This window comes from Neoarius graeffei, chromosome 1, assembly GCF_027579695.1.
Source record: "Neoarius graeffei isolate fNeoGra1 chromosome 1, fNeoGra1.pri, whole genome shotgun sequence".
NCBI lineage: Eukaryota > Metazoa > Chordata > Actinopteri > Siluriformes > Ariidae > Neoarius > Neoarius graeffei.
Window position 1 is genome coordinate 116,609,695 of NC_083569.1, and position 15,743 is coordinate 116,625,437.

Below are 15,743 nucleotides of genomic sequence, written 5' to 3' on the forward strand. Positions count from 1 at the left end.
ACAGATGTCAAGCAATTGTGTTTGTATAATGGTAGTGAAATTGAAGGTGATAGGGAACACATACTGTAATAGTCCTCTACCCCTTTTCGGGCAAGCCTGTTTTACTGTATGTTAACTAATATCAGACAATCATCAGGCTCAGAAATGAATGAAATAATTTAAAGGAAGAGACCACCGTATTTCTATAATGAAATGCATGTAATGGTTGTTAAATGCATCTTGCTGGGTTGAGACAACAAGTCGAGGGTATACAGTCCTGTGATGTTTCACACAATTCCAACCTACTACAAACAACGGCAAGTTTGGATAGCAGCTAGAAGCTAGTTGCGTTACAACTGGATCCCTCAACACTGGAAGTTGTGAAGACCTGGCGAGTTTGCTCTGAGCATTTCACAGAGGAGGACTATAAGAAACCTGGAAAACATCTGAATGACATGGCAACACCGTCAATCCAATGCAATGGCGTGAATGCTCAATATTGTAAGTGTCCAGGGAAAATGTGGAAGAGCTTGGTCATATCTAACGTTAGCCCGAAAAAATGCCACCCACTTTGCTGAGCCTAGCTACATTCTAACAACTTTGGGGGGCGCGTCTAACTGACTGGGGGCACGCACAGAGCTCAGAGAGCTACCTATCAGCCTGTCTCAGTTCAGAGAAGAACACATTTATAGAAATACGGCGGTCTGTTCCTTTAAGGCATGTAGACATGGTCAATAAGATTATCTGAATAGTTGTGCCATGGTTAGTAGTTCCTTGACATAGTGGACCCAAGTGAAATTTCACCTGAGTGGATAGCCGAATTCCTGAACTGCCTCTTGGAAGAAGGCTAGGTTTGTTTCAGACCGATCATAAGGTAAGTCTGCAGCTCTCAGGTACATTATCTGTTGACAAGATGGACACAAGTTTAGAAAAAAAAAACATTCAACCATAGCTTTTGACATAAACAAGCAGGTAAGCAAACACAATGTATCTCAAATTGCCTTTTTGTTTTCAAATTTATGTAAATTGTTACGACCACTAGGCTCAAGTGACCATAACATAAAAGGGAGTCCACACAGTTGTTCCAATTTTAACAATATTTTAATTAAATAATAATAATAAAAAGAAGAAAAATGAGAAAGAACAAAGAAAAACCTGGGCTGGGCAGGCCTTCTCCCAGTGAAGGCCTGAACAGCACACAGCCAAACAACCAAACCAAAATGCCAGCAAAGCACGCCCTCCAACCTGACAGCCATAGGCTGTATTTGAACTGTTCCGCCTGTTTGGCCAAAGTGACAAAATACCAAACAGCTCCTCCTAAAGGACGGGAGGGGGAGAAAGAGCAAGTTCAAGATTAATATATCAAAAAGGTGGAGTAAGCACTCTCAGCATGACCAAGCTGGGCGTGACATCACTCCCCCCCAAAAGACAGAGACCCATCTCTGGGACTCTGTTCACTCTAACAAATCTATTTTCCATAACCAAAATCCCAAAAAAACCCAGTACACCCAATACCTTTTTTTTTTATTATAGATACCCCACCTACATCACAACAAATCACCTCCCTCCACCCAAATTCCCTGCCCCAAACTGCGTTCCATCCAGCAAATCCCGGCGCCTGGATAGCAAGAGAGGAAACACAAGTTACGACACAGAATCAGAGGCCAGAGAAGAGACAAAACATCCCACTAATAGTCATCAGGAGCCCGAGACAATGCATCGGCCATAATATTTTCAGACCCCTTAATGTGCCTAATAGATAAATTGTAGGGCTGCAGAAAAAGAGCCCAACGCATTAAACGCTGGTTAGTATTCTGCAGAGACGAAAGAAAAGTCAAAGGGTTGTGGTCGGAAAAGACCACCACAGGGTGCACCCCACCACCAACGTAAACATCAAAATGTTGGAGTGCCCAAATAAGGGCCAGGGCCTCCTTCTCAATAATAGAATAGTTAAATTGGTGACAATTAAATTTCCGGGAGAAAAAACAAACTGGTCGGTCTATACTATCCTCATCCTTTTGGAGGAGAACAGCTCCTGCACCTACCTGACTAGCGTCTACCTGCAGCTGGAACGGTTCCTCCAGCTTAGGAGCAGACAGGACAGGTGCAGTGGTCAAAAGAGCCTTAGCATTTTCAAATGCTTTCTCACACTCAGGAGCCCAAAGAAATTTAGCTGAACTCTTTAACAAATTCGTCAGAGGGGCGACAACAGATGAAAAATTGCGGCAAAAGTTTCTATAGTACCCAATCATACCCAAAAAACGCATTAATTCCTTTTTAGTCACAGGACGTGGAAAATTATCAATGGCCAGGACTTTAGCTCTTATAGGCCGCACTTCACCCTGACCAACTACTCTGCCAAGATAGACTACTGTAGCCTGAGCAAACTCACACTTTGCTAAGTTTACAGTAAGATTGGCAGCAGCAAACCTTTCAAACAATAAATGAACACGTGCAAGATGATCTTCCCACGTGTCCGAATAACAAACCACATCATCAAGATACACAGCGCACCCCTCCAGTCCCGCAACGACTCGATTCATGAGCCGTTGGAAAGTGGAGGGGGCGTTGCGCAAACCAAATGGCATACGCGTGTAGGAAAATAATCCGTTGGGTGTAACAAAGGCAGAAATCTCCTGTGCCCTAGAAGTCAGAGGTACCTGATAGTAACCTTTAAGCAAATCAAATTTGCTAACAAACTGAGCTGCACCAACCTGATCAATACAATCCTCTATGCAAGGCAATGGATACGAGTCTGGTTTTGTGACCATATTCACCTTGCGGTAATCTGTACAAAACCTGTATGTGTGGTCAGGTTTTTTGACTAACAAACACGGTGAAGACCAACTTGAACATGATGGTACAGCAAGACCATTATCAATAAGATACTGGACACTATCATCCAAGCTCCTGCGCTTTTCAGAACTAACACGGTAAAACCTCTGACGGACAGGCTCTGCATCACCAACTTCTATGTCATGCTCAATCCATGACGTACAAGTTGGAATATCTGAAAACAAACATAAAAACTCCAAAATTAAACTTTTTAACTGTTCTCTCTGCTGCAAGTCCATCTGACTCAGAAGTCCATCTAACTGGGCCAACATCTCGGAATTATTCAAATGAGCATGTAACATGGCATCATCAGGGCCCCTCATCTCTTCCCCCACCACAGGAGAATTAGGCAATGTAGATGCCAACAAACCAAGAGACACCTCAGGTTTAGCATCAGAATGTACTGATGTATAGTATGGCTTCAGTAAATTCACGTGGCATAATTGTGTTGCACGCCTACGATCTGGCGTAGCAACCACGTAATTGGTGTCAGACACCTGACGAACAACACTATAAGGACCCGAAAACCTTGCAGCAAAAGGAGAACCAGGAACAGGCAACAATGCCAAAACCTGATTTCCCGTGTTGAAAGTACGAGCTTCAGTCTTACGGTCATAATTTTTCTTCATTTTTAACTGAGCTTCAGTTAAATTCTCGTTTGCCATCTTACAAGCCAGAAGTAGCCTGCGTCGGAAACCATACACATAATCAGACAAAGTTTGTGGTGGTTCAGATGAATCTAATTCACTGGACAAGACTGACAAAGGAGTGCGAACTTTATGACCAAACACTAGTTCATTTGGACTAAACCCAGTGCTTTCCTGCACAACCGCTCTAGCTACCAAAAGTAACCATGGCAGACCATCTTCCCACTCCCGGCCCATCTCTATACAATAAGTACGCAACAGCGACTTAAAGGTGGCATGGAAACGTTCCAAGGCCCCTTGACTCTGTGCGTGATAAGCACTACTAAAGTTATGTTGTATCTGGAGCTCTTTTAAAGCAGCAGCAAATGTCTTTGATGTAAAATTTGAACCTCGATCACTCTGAATGATCTTAGGGAGGCCAAATGTTGAAATAAACTGAGACAGGCACTTTATAACAGACCTTGTAGTAATTGTCCTCAAAGCATATACAGTAGGGTAGCGAGTAGCCTGACACATAATAGTAAATAGATAAATACATCCAGTCTTAGACTTGGGCAAAGGTCCTACACAGTCAATAATCAAATATTCAAACGGATTACCAACGGATGGAATAGATTTCAGAGGTGCAGGTTTAATGACACTTGGTTTGCCAGCAACCTGACAAACATGACAAGCTCGAATAAACCGTGCAACATCTTTCTTTATCCGTGGCCAATAAAAATATTGTAATAATTGATTGTAGGTTTTTCTCACCCCAAAATGACCCGCTGTTTCACCGTGAGCTGTTTTTAACGCAACCTCACGAAACTTTTCAGGTGAGAGCTTACAAAAGTATTTTGATTTGTGTGAACAAAATAATGATTTGGACCACAGTTACTTTATCAATGATGGTTTATTGCTAAGAAGGTGGTCACCTACTGCAGATGCTGTTGTGAGAGAGCAGGTTTTGCAGGTGGTGATGCCATTCTTTTGAGCTTCCACAATGTCAGAACGAGACAATGGTGCTGGTAATTTGGGAACAAATATTTGAGTAGACATGTTCTTAGATGCATCAAACAGCTTAGAATCTTGCGCACGAGCCATAGCGCGCGTCACAGCACAAGCAGTGAAAACATCTGGAAAATGTTTTTGACAAACATCAGACTCATCCAGTGGAGAAGCTTTATTCCCAACCACTGGTGATGGAGAGACCTGATCAGGAAAAACACAATCATGGGCCAAATTATTCCCAATAATCACATCAATTCCTTCAATGGGCAACAAGGGACGAACAGCTATGGCTACCTCACCATTCACAAAATCAGAGAACAATTGAATTTTGTGCAAAGGCACTGGGAATGACTGTAGACCAATTCCTCGAATCAATACAAAATTTCCTGTGTCAGATTGAGAAGAGAAGGACAAAACAGATTGGGAAATGAAACTTTCTGATGCGCCTGTATCACGCAAAATTTTAACTGGAACGCGACGGGAGTCTCCAAGAAAAGACACAAACCCATCCGTAACAAACGGCGCATAATCCGCTAAACTAGAAATCACCAATTCAGACGTATCACCTTTTAGAGTTACATTATCAATTGACGCTGTACACTGGGTACGATCCAACAAATTCACTGCAGTCTTTTTAAAGTTGCTCTTTGAACACGAAGGCTTAATAGACGAGGTACAGAGGCCAACTTTGCCTCCCTCGCTTTTCACCTTATCACGCCCCAATAATACTGGACAATTTGATTTCCAGTGGTTTTGACCAAAGCAATAATTACAATCCTTTTTAGGATTTAATCCAGGCGGCTTACCCTGCATCATTACATTAGTGTTGGAATTAACAGAAGTGTCCACTCTAACCCCGCTAGGGCAACGAGTGTACGAATGCAAACTAGACAGACGAGATGGAATCTTGTGCGTGAGAGAAAAATTATCAGCAAGAACCGCAGCCTCTGCTGGCGTTTTCACCTTATGTTCGTTAATATAAGTGGCTATACGATCAGGCAAACCGTTTTTAAACTGTTTCAATATCATAAGATTGCACAACGTATCAAAACTCTCCACATTTTCTGCTGTAAGCCAGCGCTGAAAAAAAGTAGTTAAATCCCTTGCCCATTCAGCATATGTTTGTTTGTCCAATTTTTTTCAAGAACGAAAACGCTGTCTATAGGCCTCTGGAATTAACTCATAACATTTCAACACCGCCGCTTTAACACGCTGATAAACTTTTCTATCAGCGGTGGGTAGAGCCACAAATGCTTGTTGGCCACGACCAATTAACGAGGTCTGCAACAATAATGTTTTCTCCTCATCGCTCCAATGCTGTTCAGCCACAATGTTCTCAAACAAGGAGAAAAACACGTCAGGATCACGCTCATTAAATTTAGGCAGGAACTTGATCATGCTGGCCAAACCAGGTTGCGAAGTAGACGGGCTGCCGAGTCTGCCCTCAGCAGTTAACTGCAATCGAGTGTGTTCAAATTCACGGTCCTGTTCTAATTGTTTAAGCCGCTCAAGTTCCAATAAACGTTGTTTTTCTTTTTCCTGAACTTCCAATCTCCTACAAGCCATTTCTTTATCGAGCCTCCTTTGCACTAACTCATCATCCAATTTCATCTGCTGCAGTTTTAGCTCATGTTGAAACTTCAAAAGCTCAATTTGCTGTTCATATGACAACGATGTTACCATCGGCATATATGAAGCTGGTTTACCAAACACATTCTTCTCAATCAATCTCATTCGAACAAGATTCAACAGTTCATCCTTCAATGCTGCCTTTGGCAATACTACATCAAGTTTATAATAAATCAACCACACTAAACAACTGATCCTTAGTGAGGGTAATCAACAAGGCCTCAGAGGGAGCTTCAAAAAATGCTTACAAGGTACTCATTTTTACCGTCAATAATAAACAAATCACCAATTAACAAATCGCCACTGGCCACTGGCAAATCCAAACAATTACAAATAGACACTGGAGTGTGCCACTAATCTAACCATGCAACTGGCTAAACAAAGTAATCCAAAAATATCCACGTATCCAAAAGTAACAAACTACTCCACAAATCCAAAACAATTGGGCAAAATGTAATGCAACTCACGTAAACAGGACAACACCGGAGTTTCCTCCTAAACATTTATCCCCCTATTAAACTAACCTGTCTTCACACTAAGTCTAAGAACAAGGATCATTTACTCACCATTACCATTGGATCCGTACTGTCCCGACCAAAGTCAATTCAGCCGGTTTTCCAAGGCGGTGCCCTCGCCCAGACTTCAGTGACACAGTAGCTTAAACCCCACGCAAACGCGTTCTAACTGGGGAAAATGCCAACTCCACTCTATGCCCTCCCGTAACGCACGCCCAAACACACTTACCGACTCTACTCTTAATCAAACAAAACAAATGGTTAGTCAAACAACTTCCGCAAAAAACTTCAAAAGAGTTAACAATCACAATGTAATCAATCACAACGTAACCAATCGCTTTACAACCAATGCGAACCCCCCAACAAACCACATGGCATAATAGCTTACCTCACTTCGTTTAAACAAACCAAGTGATTAATCCAAACTCCACTATCAAACATTTGGAACGAGCCCCCATATGTTACGACCACTAGGCTCAAGTGACCATAACATAAAAGGGAGTCCACACAGTTGTTCCAATTTTAACAATATTTTAATTAAATAATAATAATAAAAAGAAGAAAATGAGAAAGAACAAAGAAAAACCTGGGCTGGGCAGGCCTTCTCCCAGTGAAGGCCTGAACAGCACACAGCCAAACAACCAAACCAAAATGCCAGCAAAGCACGCCCTCCAACCTGACAGCCATAGGCTGTATTTGAACTGTTCCGCCTGTTTGGCCAAAGTGACAAAATACCAAACAGCTCCTCCTAAAGGACGGGAGGGGGAGAAAGAGCAAGTTCAAGATTAATATATCAAAAAGGTGGAGTAAGCACTCTCAGCATGACCAAGCTGGGCGTGACAAAATACATGGCATTAATGTAAATACATGGCAAAGCCAATATTCTGTGACCACACTTGGATTACCATAAAACGGCATGGATGATTGGACTTTTGTGCTGTACTCACCTTACGGGAAAAGCCATCTATGCAGCCAAAGATGACGATATTGTATCTAGGGGAACAACATGAAAAGACATGCAGTAACACTTCGCATTTTTGTAAACCAAGATACATGCTCAAAATAAATAATGTACACACACACACTACAAGATGTTCAGCTTTATGTATTTGAGGATACTGCAGTAGCTAGTAAAAATGTTATTACAATAATGTTACTTGTTAAACCTAGGATGGTTAAGAACATAATACCATACTTTACTTCATGTTCTGAATTTAATGTTTGTTCTGTCTTTGTCTATGCACAAAACAGTGAGACACGTAATTTTGATTCCTTTGTATAACAATAAAGCTGACTTTCACAATTGACTTAGCTGACTTACCTTATGAGCTTATGATTTGTGTCCATATGCACAAGGTACATAGGGCAGGGAACTGAATAAGTTCTCCTTACAACACACCCCATTTGGGTCATTCTGCATAGTGTCCCTAGACTGTCCACACGATGCATAGCAGCCTTAACACGAATCCATTGGATTCGGTACCCTTGTGCCGCCAGAGTCCCCTTGACCAGCCTGTATCCTGCATGTGGCATTGTCTCCTTTATGGCAGAAACACGCTCATCCAGCTCAGCATCTGTGCAAGTGCTGTACAGTTCTCTGACAGAAATGTTGTACTCAGACATCCTTCTGTACAATGTAGCACGACACAACCCCATCAATCCAGCTATGGTATTCAATGGTAACCGGTGCTTCAAATGATCAGGACAAATGGAGATTTTAGGTCGACCAGCTGTACTTCGGCTTTCAAATTGCACTGGTGCTACAGGGTGGTGCTGATGTTCCCTTAGCATCAGAGCATTGACCAATGCCCTCAAACAGTCAGTTATTTCCTGGGACACTGGAATATGGTGGGATATGATGTCCAGGAAAACCATTTCTTGTGTACACACAAACCGCAGGTAGTCTTCATCCATGTTTGTTTGCTGAAGAACAAGTGTGACCCTGGTCAACAGTCTGTCCAAAACATGCTGTCTCAATAATTCCGACAAAGAAAAATCAAACATAAGATGGCATGCATAATCTCTAAAATTAAAGAAAATAATAAACCCCCCAAAAGCATATCCTAAAAGTATTCACTCCCTAATACTCTATGTTATTAAATGTACCAGCCCCCTAAGCCCTAAGTAAATGCACCTACTGTATTTATGCATTTGATTTATAATCATGTGTGGGCAATAAAGTATAGAGGAAGTTGGAACATCCCTCTTTTTATATTAAATCCAGAGAGAATAAGCTTTCATACATTAATGGTACTCCAGAGATAGCTTTTAGAAAAGTGAATAGTTTTGGCGCATATGAATCTATGATTACAATGTTTGCTGCATACTGTGAACTGTCTGTTTATTAGATAATGCTGTTTTTGTCTCAATCCTGAAAGCTTAAATCTGTCTGAAATCCATAACGCCATCGATCGACTGGAAGCCATTTTCATATATGCAATCTGCATTTGGCTACCTAGACCATACATTTCCACTGTAGCCTACATAAACATCATTTCATTTGGTTGTTTCGTTTGTAGTCAACTAGCCTGCTAGCAATGTGATAGCCTATGTGTGACAACCCTTATGGAATAACTGCAATACACTCTCTTTTTGCATTTGCGTTTTCGTGTTTTTGTGTCAACATATTGTAGGCTATTCAGTAATAGACTACTGTACTTTTTACTGTACATTTCTTCATAAGGGAAATGAAACAAACACACATTGCCAAAAGTACTAGTGAGTCAGTAGACTACTTGCGAAGTCAGTCTAAAGTACTTAACAATCTCTGACTACTTGATCATGTCAAAATATTCGACTCACCCAGGCATTCATTTCTGTTTCCATTTCGTCCTTGAGGTTAACGTGATGTTATTGCTTCCATATTTCGCTCCATTAAAAATTTTCTGGTAGACCTCTGGTAGTACCACAACCGCCTTGGTAGTACAGTAGTTGTTTGCGGGTAGCCGAACCGGAGTGAACTTCGGTAAAATAGAAACACTGCCCTCTACTGGAGGGGGGTGCAAGCCTCTGGAGTGTGGACTGAGACCTTTGCGTATGCGGATCGGATTGGAAAAGTGCGAAATGAATGTCTCAAAATTACGCAAGCGGAAGCAAGGATTCATCCGCGTGTTGGGTGATCTGCAAATGCAGATTCATCACTTCACACAAAGAACACAGGAGTCGCAAATGAAGTTTCAGTACAGATGCACATGCAAAACCTGATACATGCGTGCAAATCCCAATTTACAAGTCATGAATTTTGTACTTGCGTTTGCATATTATATCATTCGCGTGGATCACGGTGTCTGCGAGTATGGATAATAAAGAAACAAAAACGGATAATAAAGAAACAAAAATCTCTCCATACTAAAGGGACAGGAGCGACCATGTCTGTGTCAACTAAAATATAAAACTGACATACATAGACCCTCCTCTCTCTCTCTCTCTCTCTCTCTCTCTCTGTCACAGGAAGTGGTAAGGCTTTAACACACACCACTGCTCTGTCAGTCAGTCAGTCAGTCATTAGAGTTACAAGATGGAGCTCAGTCCACTCCCTGTGATGCTCTGTGAGTAAATGTTCTCTTTGTGTCTTCATTAGAGTGAGTGGTGGGGTATAAAGTTGTTATTCTGCAGTGTGAATGTCCTGAGTGATGAGTTTATTGTGTCATTAGGACATTGTGTGTACTTCAGCATGACTGCTCAGGTGGATCAGTGTATCCATATCTGTTATGAGAAGGGTTTAGTTTGATGTGTAACAACTCTCAGTAATGATGATGGATCAACAGGTAAGAGTACAAGTAGAGCAAGTTTAAAACACAGGGTTTAAATAATCTAATGAGTGTAAATGAGTCTGTATTGGTGGAATCTGTTCCTGATCTTCTGTGTCCTGCTGTCATCTGCTGCTCAGTGACAACCTCTCATGATCGTTTGATCTGCGAAAAGAAAATGACAAGGATGTGGTTTATTTTCTATTTCAGTATCAAGGTGGAAGCTCAGTAGTGAAGGAGGGAGGTGTGAAAGTGGATGTGTGAAAGCAAGAACTAACTTTTACCTTTGTAACTGGCGTTTGTACTTTCATCAGTGGAAGTCATGGTTGTGATGAACTGAAATGTCTTTAGCTGCTGTGGTGAGACTCTGGTGGTCTTTTCTTGTGGTTAGAAAGGTTTTAACAAAACCATGTTAACAATAACTAGACTTACTGAGAAAATGCCATCAAACTAAATGCCTAGTTTCCATTTTTGTTACTATAATGGTCTGTGCAGGGAAACATCTTCCCACAGGAAGTTCACTATAATACACACTAACACCACACTAATGCACAGAACTTTTTTTTTTCCAATAATCACTAATCATTATTTACCTTTCTGTTTAAAATAATAGAAAATAAGAGCAGAAACAAACATTTCTCATTAGTCCTGTACACACACAGGGGAGTGACCGTGTGAGAAGCCTGAGAGCAAAGACCAGTTCAAGGATGTGGTTTATTTTCTATTTCAGTATCAAGGTGGAAGCTCAGTAGTGAAGGAGGGAGGTGTGAAAGTGGATGTGTGAAAGCAAGAACTAACTTTTACCTTTGTAACTGGTGGACTTTACTGTGAACAGAGAAGCTTGAAGACAATAGTGTTTGCATTAACTGGACTTACTGAGAAAATGCCTTATAACTCAATACCTAATTTCCATTTGTGTTACTGAACAGGGAAATACCTTACTACAGCAAGTTCACTGTAATACACACTAATGTCTTGTGTGTGTGTGTTTTAAATAATAATAATAATAATAATAATAATAATAATAATAATAATAATAATAATAATTCTTTACTTATTTGTGTAAAAAAAGCAGTTATGCAGAAATAAACATGCCTCATTAGCCTTGTATTCACACACACACACACACACACACACACACACACACACACACACATGGGGGGGAGAGGTGTGAAGATGGAGGTGTGAAGATGGTTGTGTTAAAGCAATAACTGACTTGTAACTCTTCAGGTGTAACCCCACTGACACTTACTGTTTTGTTTTAAAGCCAAAAGTTGTCCAAACTGAAAATATTTGCATGTTGCATGGATTCATGCTGTTGACACCAAATTCTGAACCTACCACCTGCATCATGCAGCAAAAATCAAGGTGTATTAGACCAGGTGTCCAATTTTTGAACCCCCAGTTTGGGTGGGCCTGTGCCCACTCTAGGGTCAGATTCCTTTTCTTAGCTGACAGGACTGATCTTCTGCTGTTGTGGCCCATCTGCCAAAAGTTTTAACGGGTGGTGTTTTTTTTTTTGTGTGTGTGTGTGTGTGTGTGTTGTGAGATGTGTTTCTGTTCAGAGTGGCTATTTCCGATCTGCTGCATTTGACTACAGGTCATAAAACGCCCCTTCAACTCGAAATTCCTACTTGTGAACTCTCAACTACAAGTTCCTCCAAGTTCAACATGGCCATCAGACTTACACAAAGGAGCATCTCTTCAGGTGATGGTACATGGGGCAACTTTTTGGGCAGTGTTGCTGGGCAGTGTTCCCAGCAACGAGCAACCAGGTGAGACACCGGGCAACTAATTAGGGCAACAGACAATTGACAACAACCAATCAGATAAGAGCAAATCTGTTGCCCGGGAGACAAACACCACAAAGATGGACACTGAAACATTTGTAGCCTGGTGATGGGTGGCCTCTGGTGGAGAAAGGTGGAATTTTACCTTCTTTATGTGCTGTACCTTTAAGAAATCAAAAACGCGAACGGACTACGGCAACCCCACTAGGCCATTGAAGGGAGGCGTGACTTCCTGATAGGAAGAACCGGGAAGATTCACAGGAAAAGCGAGGTTGGGGGGTTAATGGTTTAAAAACCCTGTTATAACACTCGAGTGAGCAATGTAAGTTCATACATTTATACTTAAAATAGTTCAAATACAAATGAAGTGTCATTGAAAAAATTTGAGTTTGAATGTTCTGGTGCACGTAGCAGATGGAGTTTGATTGGTCTACCGTGTATTGGAGACTGGAGAAACGTGGGTGATAGTTGCTAGTAATGAAAGTGAGTATGATTTATAAGACTGTACCGCTTAATTTTTAATTACCAGTAACAATGATGTTATTTAGAGAATAATCAACTGTATGGTTGTTCCATTCACAGCCTGTCCACTGCTGTATTTTTGGGGTTTATTGGTACTGTAACGTGTCGAATCCATTGTTTGCACTGTAACGTATGGGATGTGGTTTATTCCCCGCGCATTTTATGTGTACTACTTATACATTTCGTAAGCACTCAGTTAGGTTTTCTGGTGTTTTGTGTTTGGTAAGATTGTTTCAAGAATAAGACACCTGGTTCACAGAGGGGGACCAAATTGTTTTGATTATATAAACAAACTCTTATCCCAGGCTTCAACTAGCCTACTGGGAACTTTGGTTTTCAATAAATCCGTTTTATATTCAATTGCATTTGTGCGCTGTGTGTATTTCTCCCGGCTACAAATCTTGGTACCAGGAGTGGGGTTACTTGTACATATAGGCGCCCAGGGGTGGTGAGTTATAGTGCAAACAATCCAAAATACGGCAGTGGTGAAGAACGGCTCGGGTCCAGTGAGGAGGAGCCAACCTGGTGTGGTCAGATCACTGTGCAAGGGAGCGTGCGGATTGCAGACAAGGCCAGGTGTGCGTCGTTGGAGGGGACGGCATCCATCCACTCCCAGGGGACACCATTGCAGAGACGTTATCCTTTGATTAGCGTGCTTTAAGGACTGAATCTCTCAGGATGGACGTATCGATTAATCTTGAAAGTGAGGACCCCATACAGATGGACATTCAAGCACAGTTGACTAAACTTAGAGAGGAGCATGAAAGAGCTATGGCTACCATTGCAGGTTTGCGAGGTGAAGACAATAGATCTTATGTCTATATTTCCAGGGAGCATCACATTGCTCCCTTTAGCGGGGATCTTGAGAAAGATGGGAGGTCAGTGGATAACTTCATTGAAGAGATTGAGAGGGTTCTCCGTACAATGGCAAATCGGTCAGCTCATGATTAGTATGATTTTGTCATGTCATTACTGAAAGGGTCTGCTTTAGAAGAAGTACGACTTTGCACAGATGACAAACCCATTCCGGTGGAAGACTTGTATAAGCACTTGAGGGAAGCGTTCACTGATAAACGTAGTGTGCCCCAGCTCCTGCATGATTTCTATAGCTGCAAACAGAGAGAGGGTGAGGACATACTTGACTATTCCCATGCCGTGCGGAAGGCCTTGCAACAGGTTGTCAAACGCTCACCTACTTCAATTTCCAATGTGCAAGTGGCCTTGCGGGACCAGTTTGTGGAGGGGATTCGTGAGCCTACTCTGAGACGGGAACTTAGAAGATATGTGAGAGGTAAACCCGCTAGCACAATGGTAGAAGTGCGTGAGGAAGCTAGTCTCTGGACAATGGAGGAGCCCTCTGCACATGCCAAATCCACCAAGAGTAAGAGTAGAGTATCTGATCAGGGAGATGAGGCCTACTGTGCAGCAGTTGGCGCCTCGGGACAAAATCCCATGAGCTTGAATGACGTTTTGAAGGTGGTCTCAGAGCAAGGGAAGCAAATTAATGATCTAACACAAGCAATAAAAGACCTAACAACTCAGACAGCAACCACCTCCAGGGTACAGCCCCGGGCTCCTTTAAGATTTACACAAGATGGTAAGCCAATCTGTCTGAAGTGTCAGAAAGAAGGCCATATCGCCAAAGAATGTCCACAGAAATACAAGGTGAGGGGGGTGGTTAACTCTGGGGCTCAGGGAAATGACCCACCCCAATTGCTGTGAGCCAGGCAATTCGAGGAGAAAATACAGGCTCAAAGATGTTACTCTCTCATGATGTCTTATTGCAACGAGCAGTAGGCACTTGTCCAGTGGTAGAAATTAAGGTGAGGGGTGTACCCATTTCTTGTTTGCTGGATACAGGGAGTCAAGTGAGCACCATTAATGAAAAATTCTTCTATGAGCATTTGGGTGGGCAGGACAAAGATGTCCTGTCTACCACTGGGTGGCTCAAGTTGACAGCAGCTAACGGATTAGACATTCCGTATAAGGGGTATCTCGAGTTGGAAGTGGAGGCTATGGGGATGAATATCCCTCACTGCGGGTTCTTGGTTGTGAAAGACCTACACGATTCGCGGGGCTCAGCTCCAGGCATAATTGGCATGAATGTCATCAGCCGATGTCGTCAGTTGGCCCAAGCTGAATTTGATACCACATTGGGAGGGAAACTACTTTCTGAATGGAGGACTGCATTCCAGAATGTACAGGAGTGTAGACCTGACAAAACTGTGATGGTGAGGACAGCGAGTAAAGGGTCATTGTATGTACCGGCAGGGGCAGTCACCGTCGTCCAGACTCGAGTACAGGCTGCAATGTTGAAACCGGAAGGGCCATGGTTGCTAGAGCCTAGTAGAATTTCGCTACCTGGAGGGGTAGTGGTCATGCCTACTTTGGTCAATGTGCATGGTAATTGGGTTCCTGTTCAAATTTGTAATTTGTCAGAGGAGGGTGTATGGCTCCATCCAAGAACCCGGCTAGGTGTTCTGATGCCAGTACAGTGCATGGATAATGAACAACAATGAGAAGTCAGGTTTCAACGCATAGCAGCAGACACTGAGCAGATATCTTTGGACATGGGTGAGAAGGACACAGACACTAACATAACAAACCTCTTGGATAATCTGGATGTGGGTGGCACAACAGAACAGTAGGCACAGTTGCGATCGGTATTGTCCAAATATGCGCAGGTGTTTGCTGTGGGGGAGGAGGATCTGGGATACACAGATAGAGTAGTTCATGAGATTAAACTGGTCGATGATGTCCCAGTTAACCTACCTTACCACAGAATCCCGCCCACTCAGTATAAGGAGGTAAAAGAGCATATCTCCCAGTTATTGAGAAAGGGAGTCATACAGGAGAGCTCAAGCGCTTATGCCTCACTGGTAGTGGTGGTTAGGAAATCAGATGGCACCATACGTCTTTGTGTTGATTATAGGAAATTAAACCAGAAAACCATGCGTGATGCATTCCCCTTACCCCGCATCGATGAGAGTTTCGACGCTTTGCGAGGTGCAAAATTCTTCTCCAGTATTGACTTAGCCAGCGGCTATCATCAAGTAGCAGTCGCGGAACATGACCGCCATAAGACGG

General features: G+C 42.4%; 1 pseudogene; it reads left to right on the forward strand.

Annotated features, from left to right (window-relative positions):
- The window catches only part of LOC132886016 (B-cell receptor CD22-like), a 160,977-nt pseudogene that overhangs the window by 95,501 nt on the left and 49,733 nt on the right, over positions 1-15,743 (forward strand).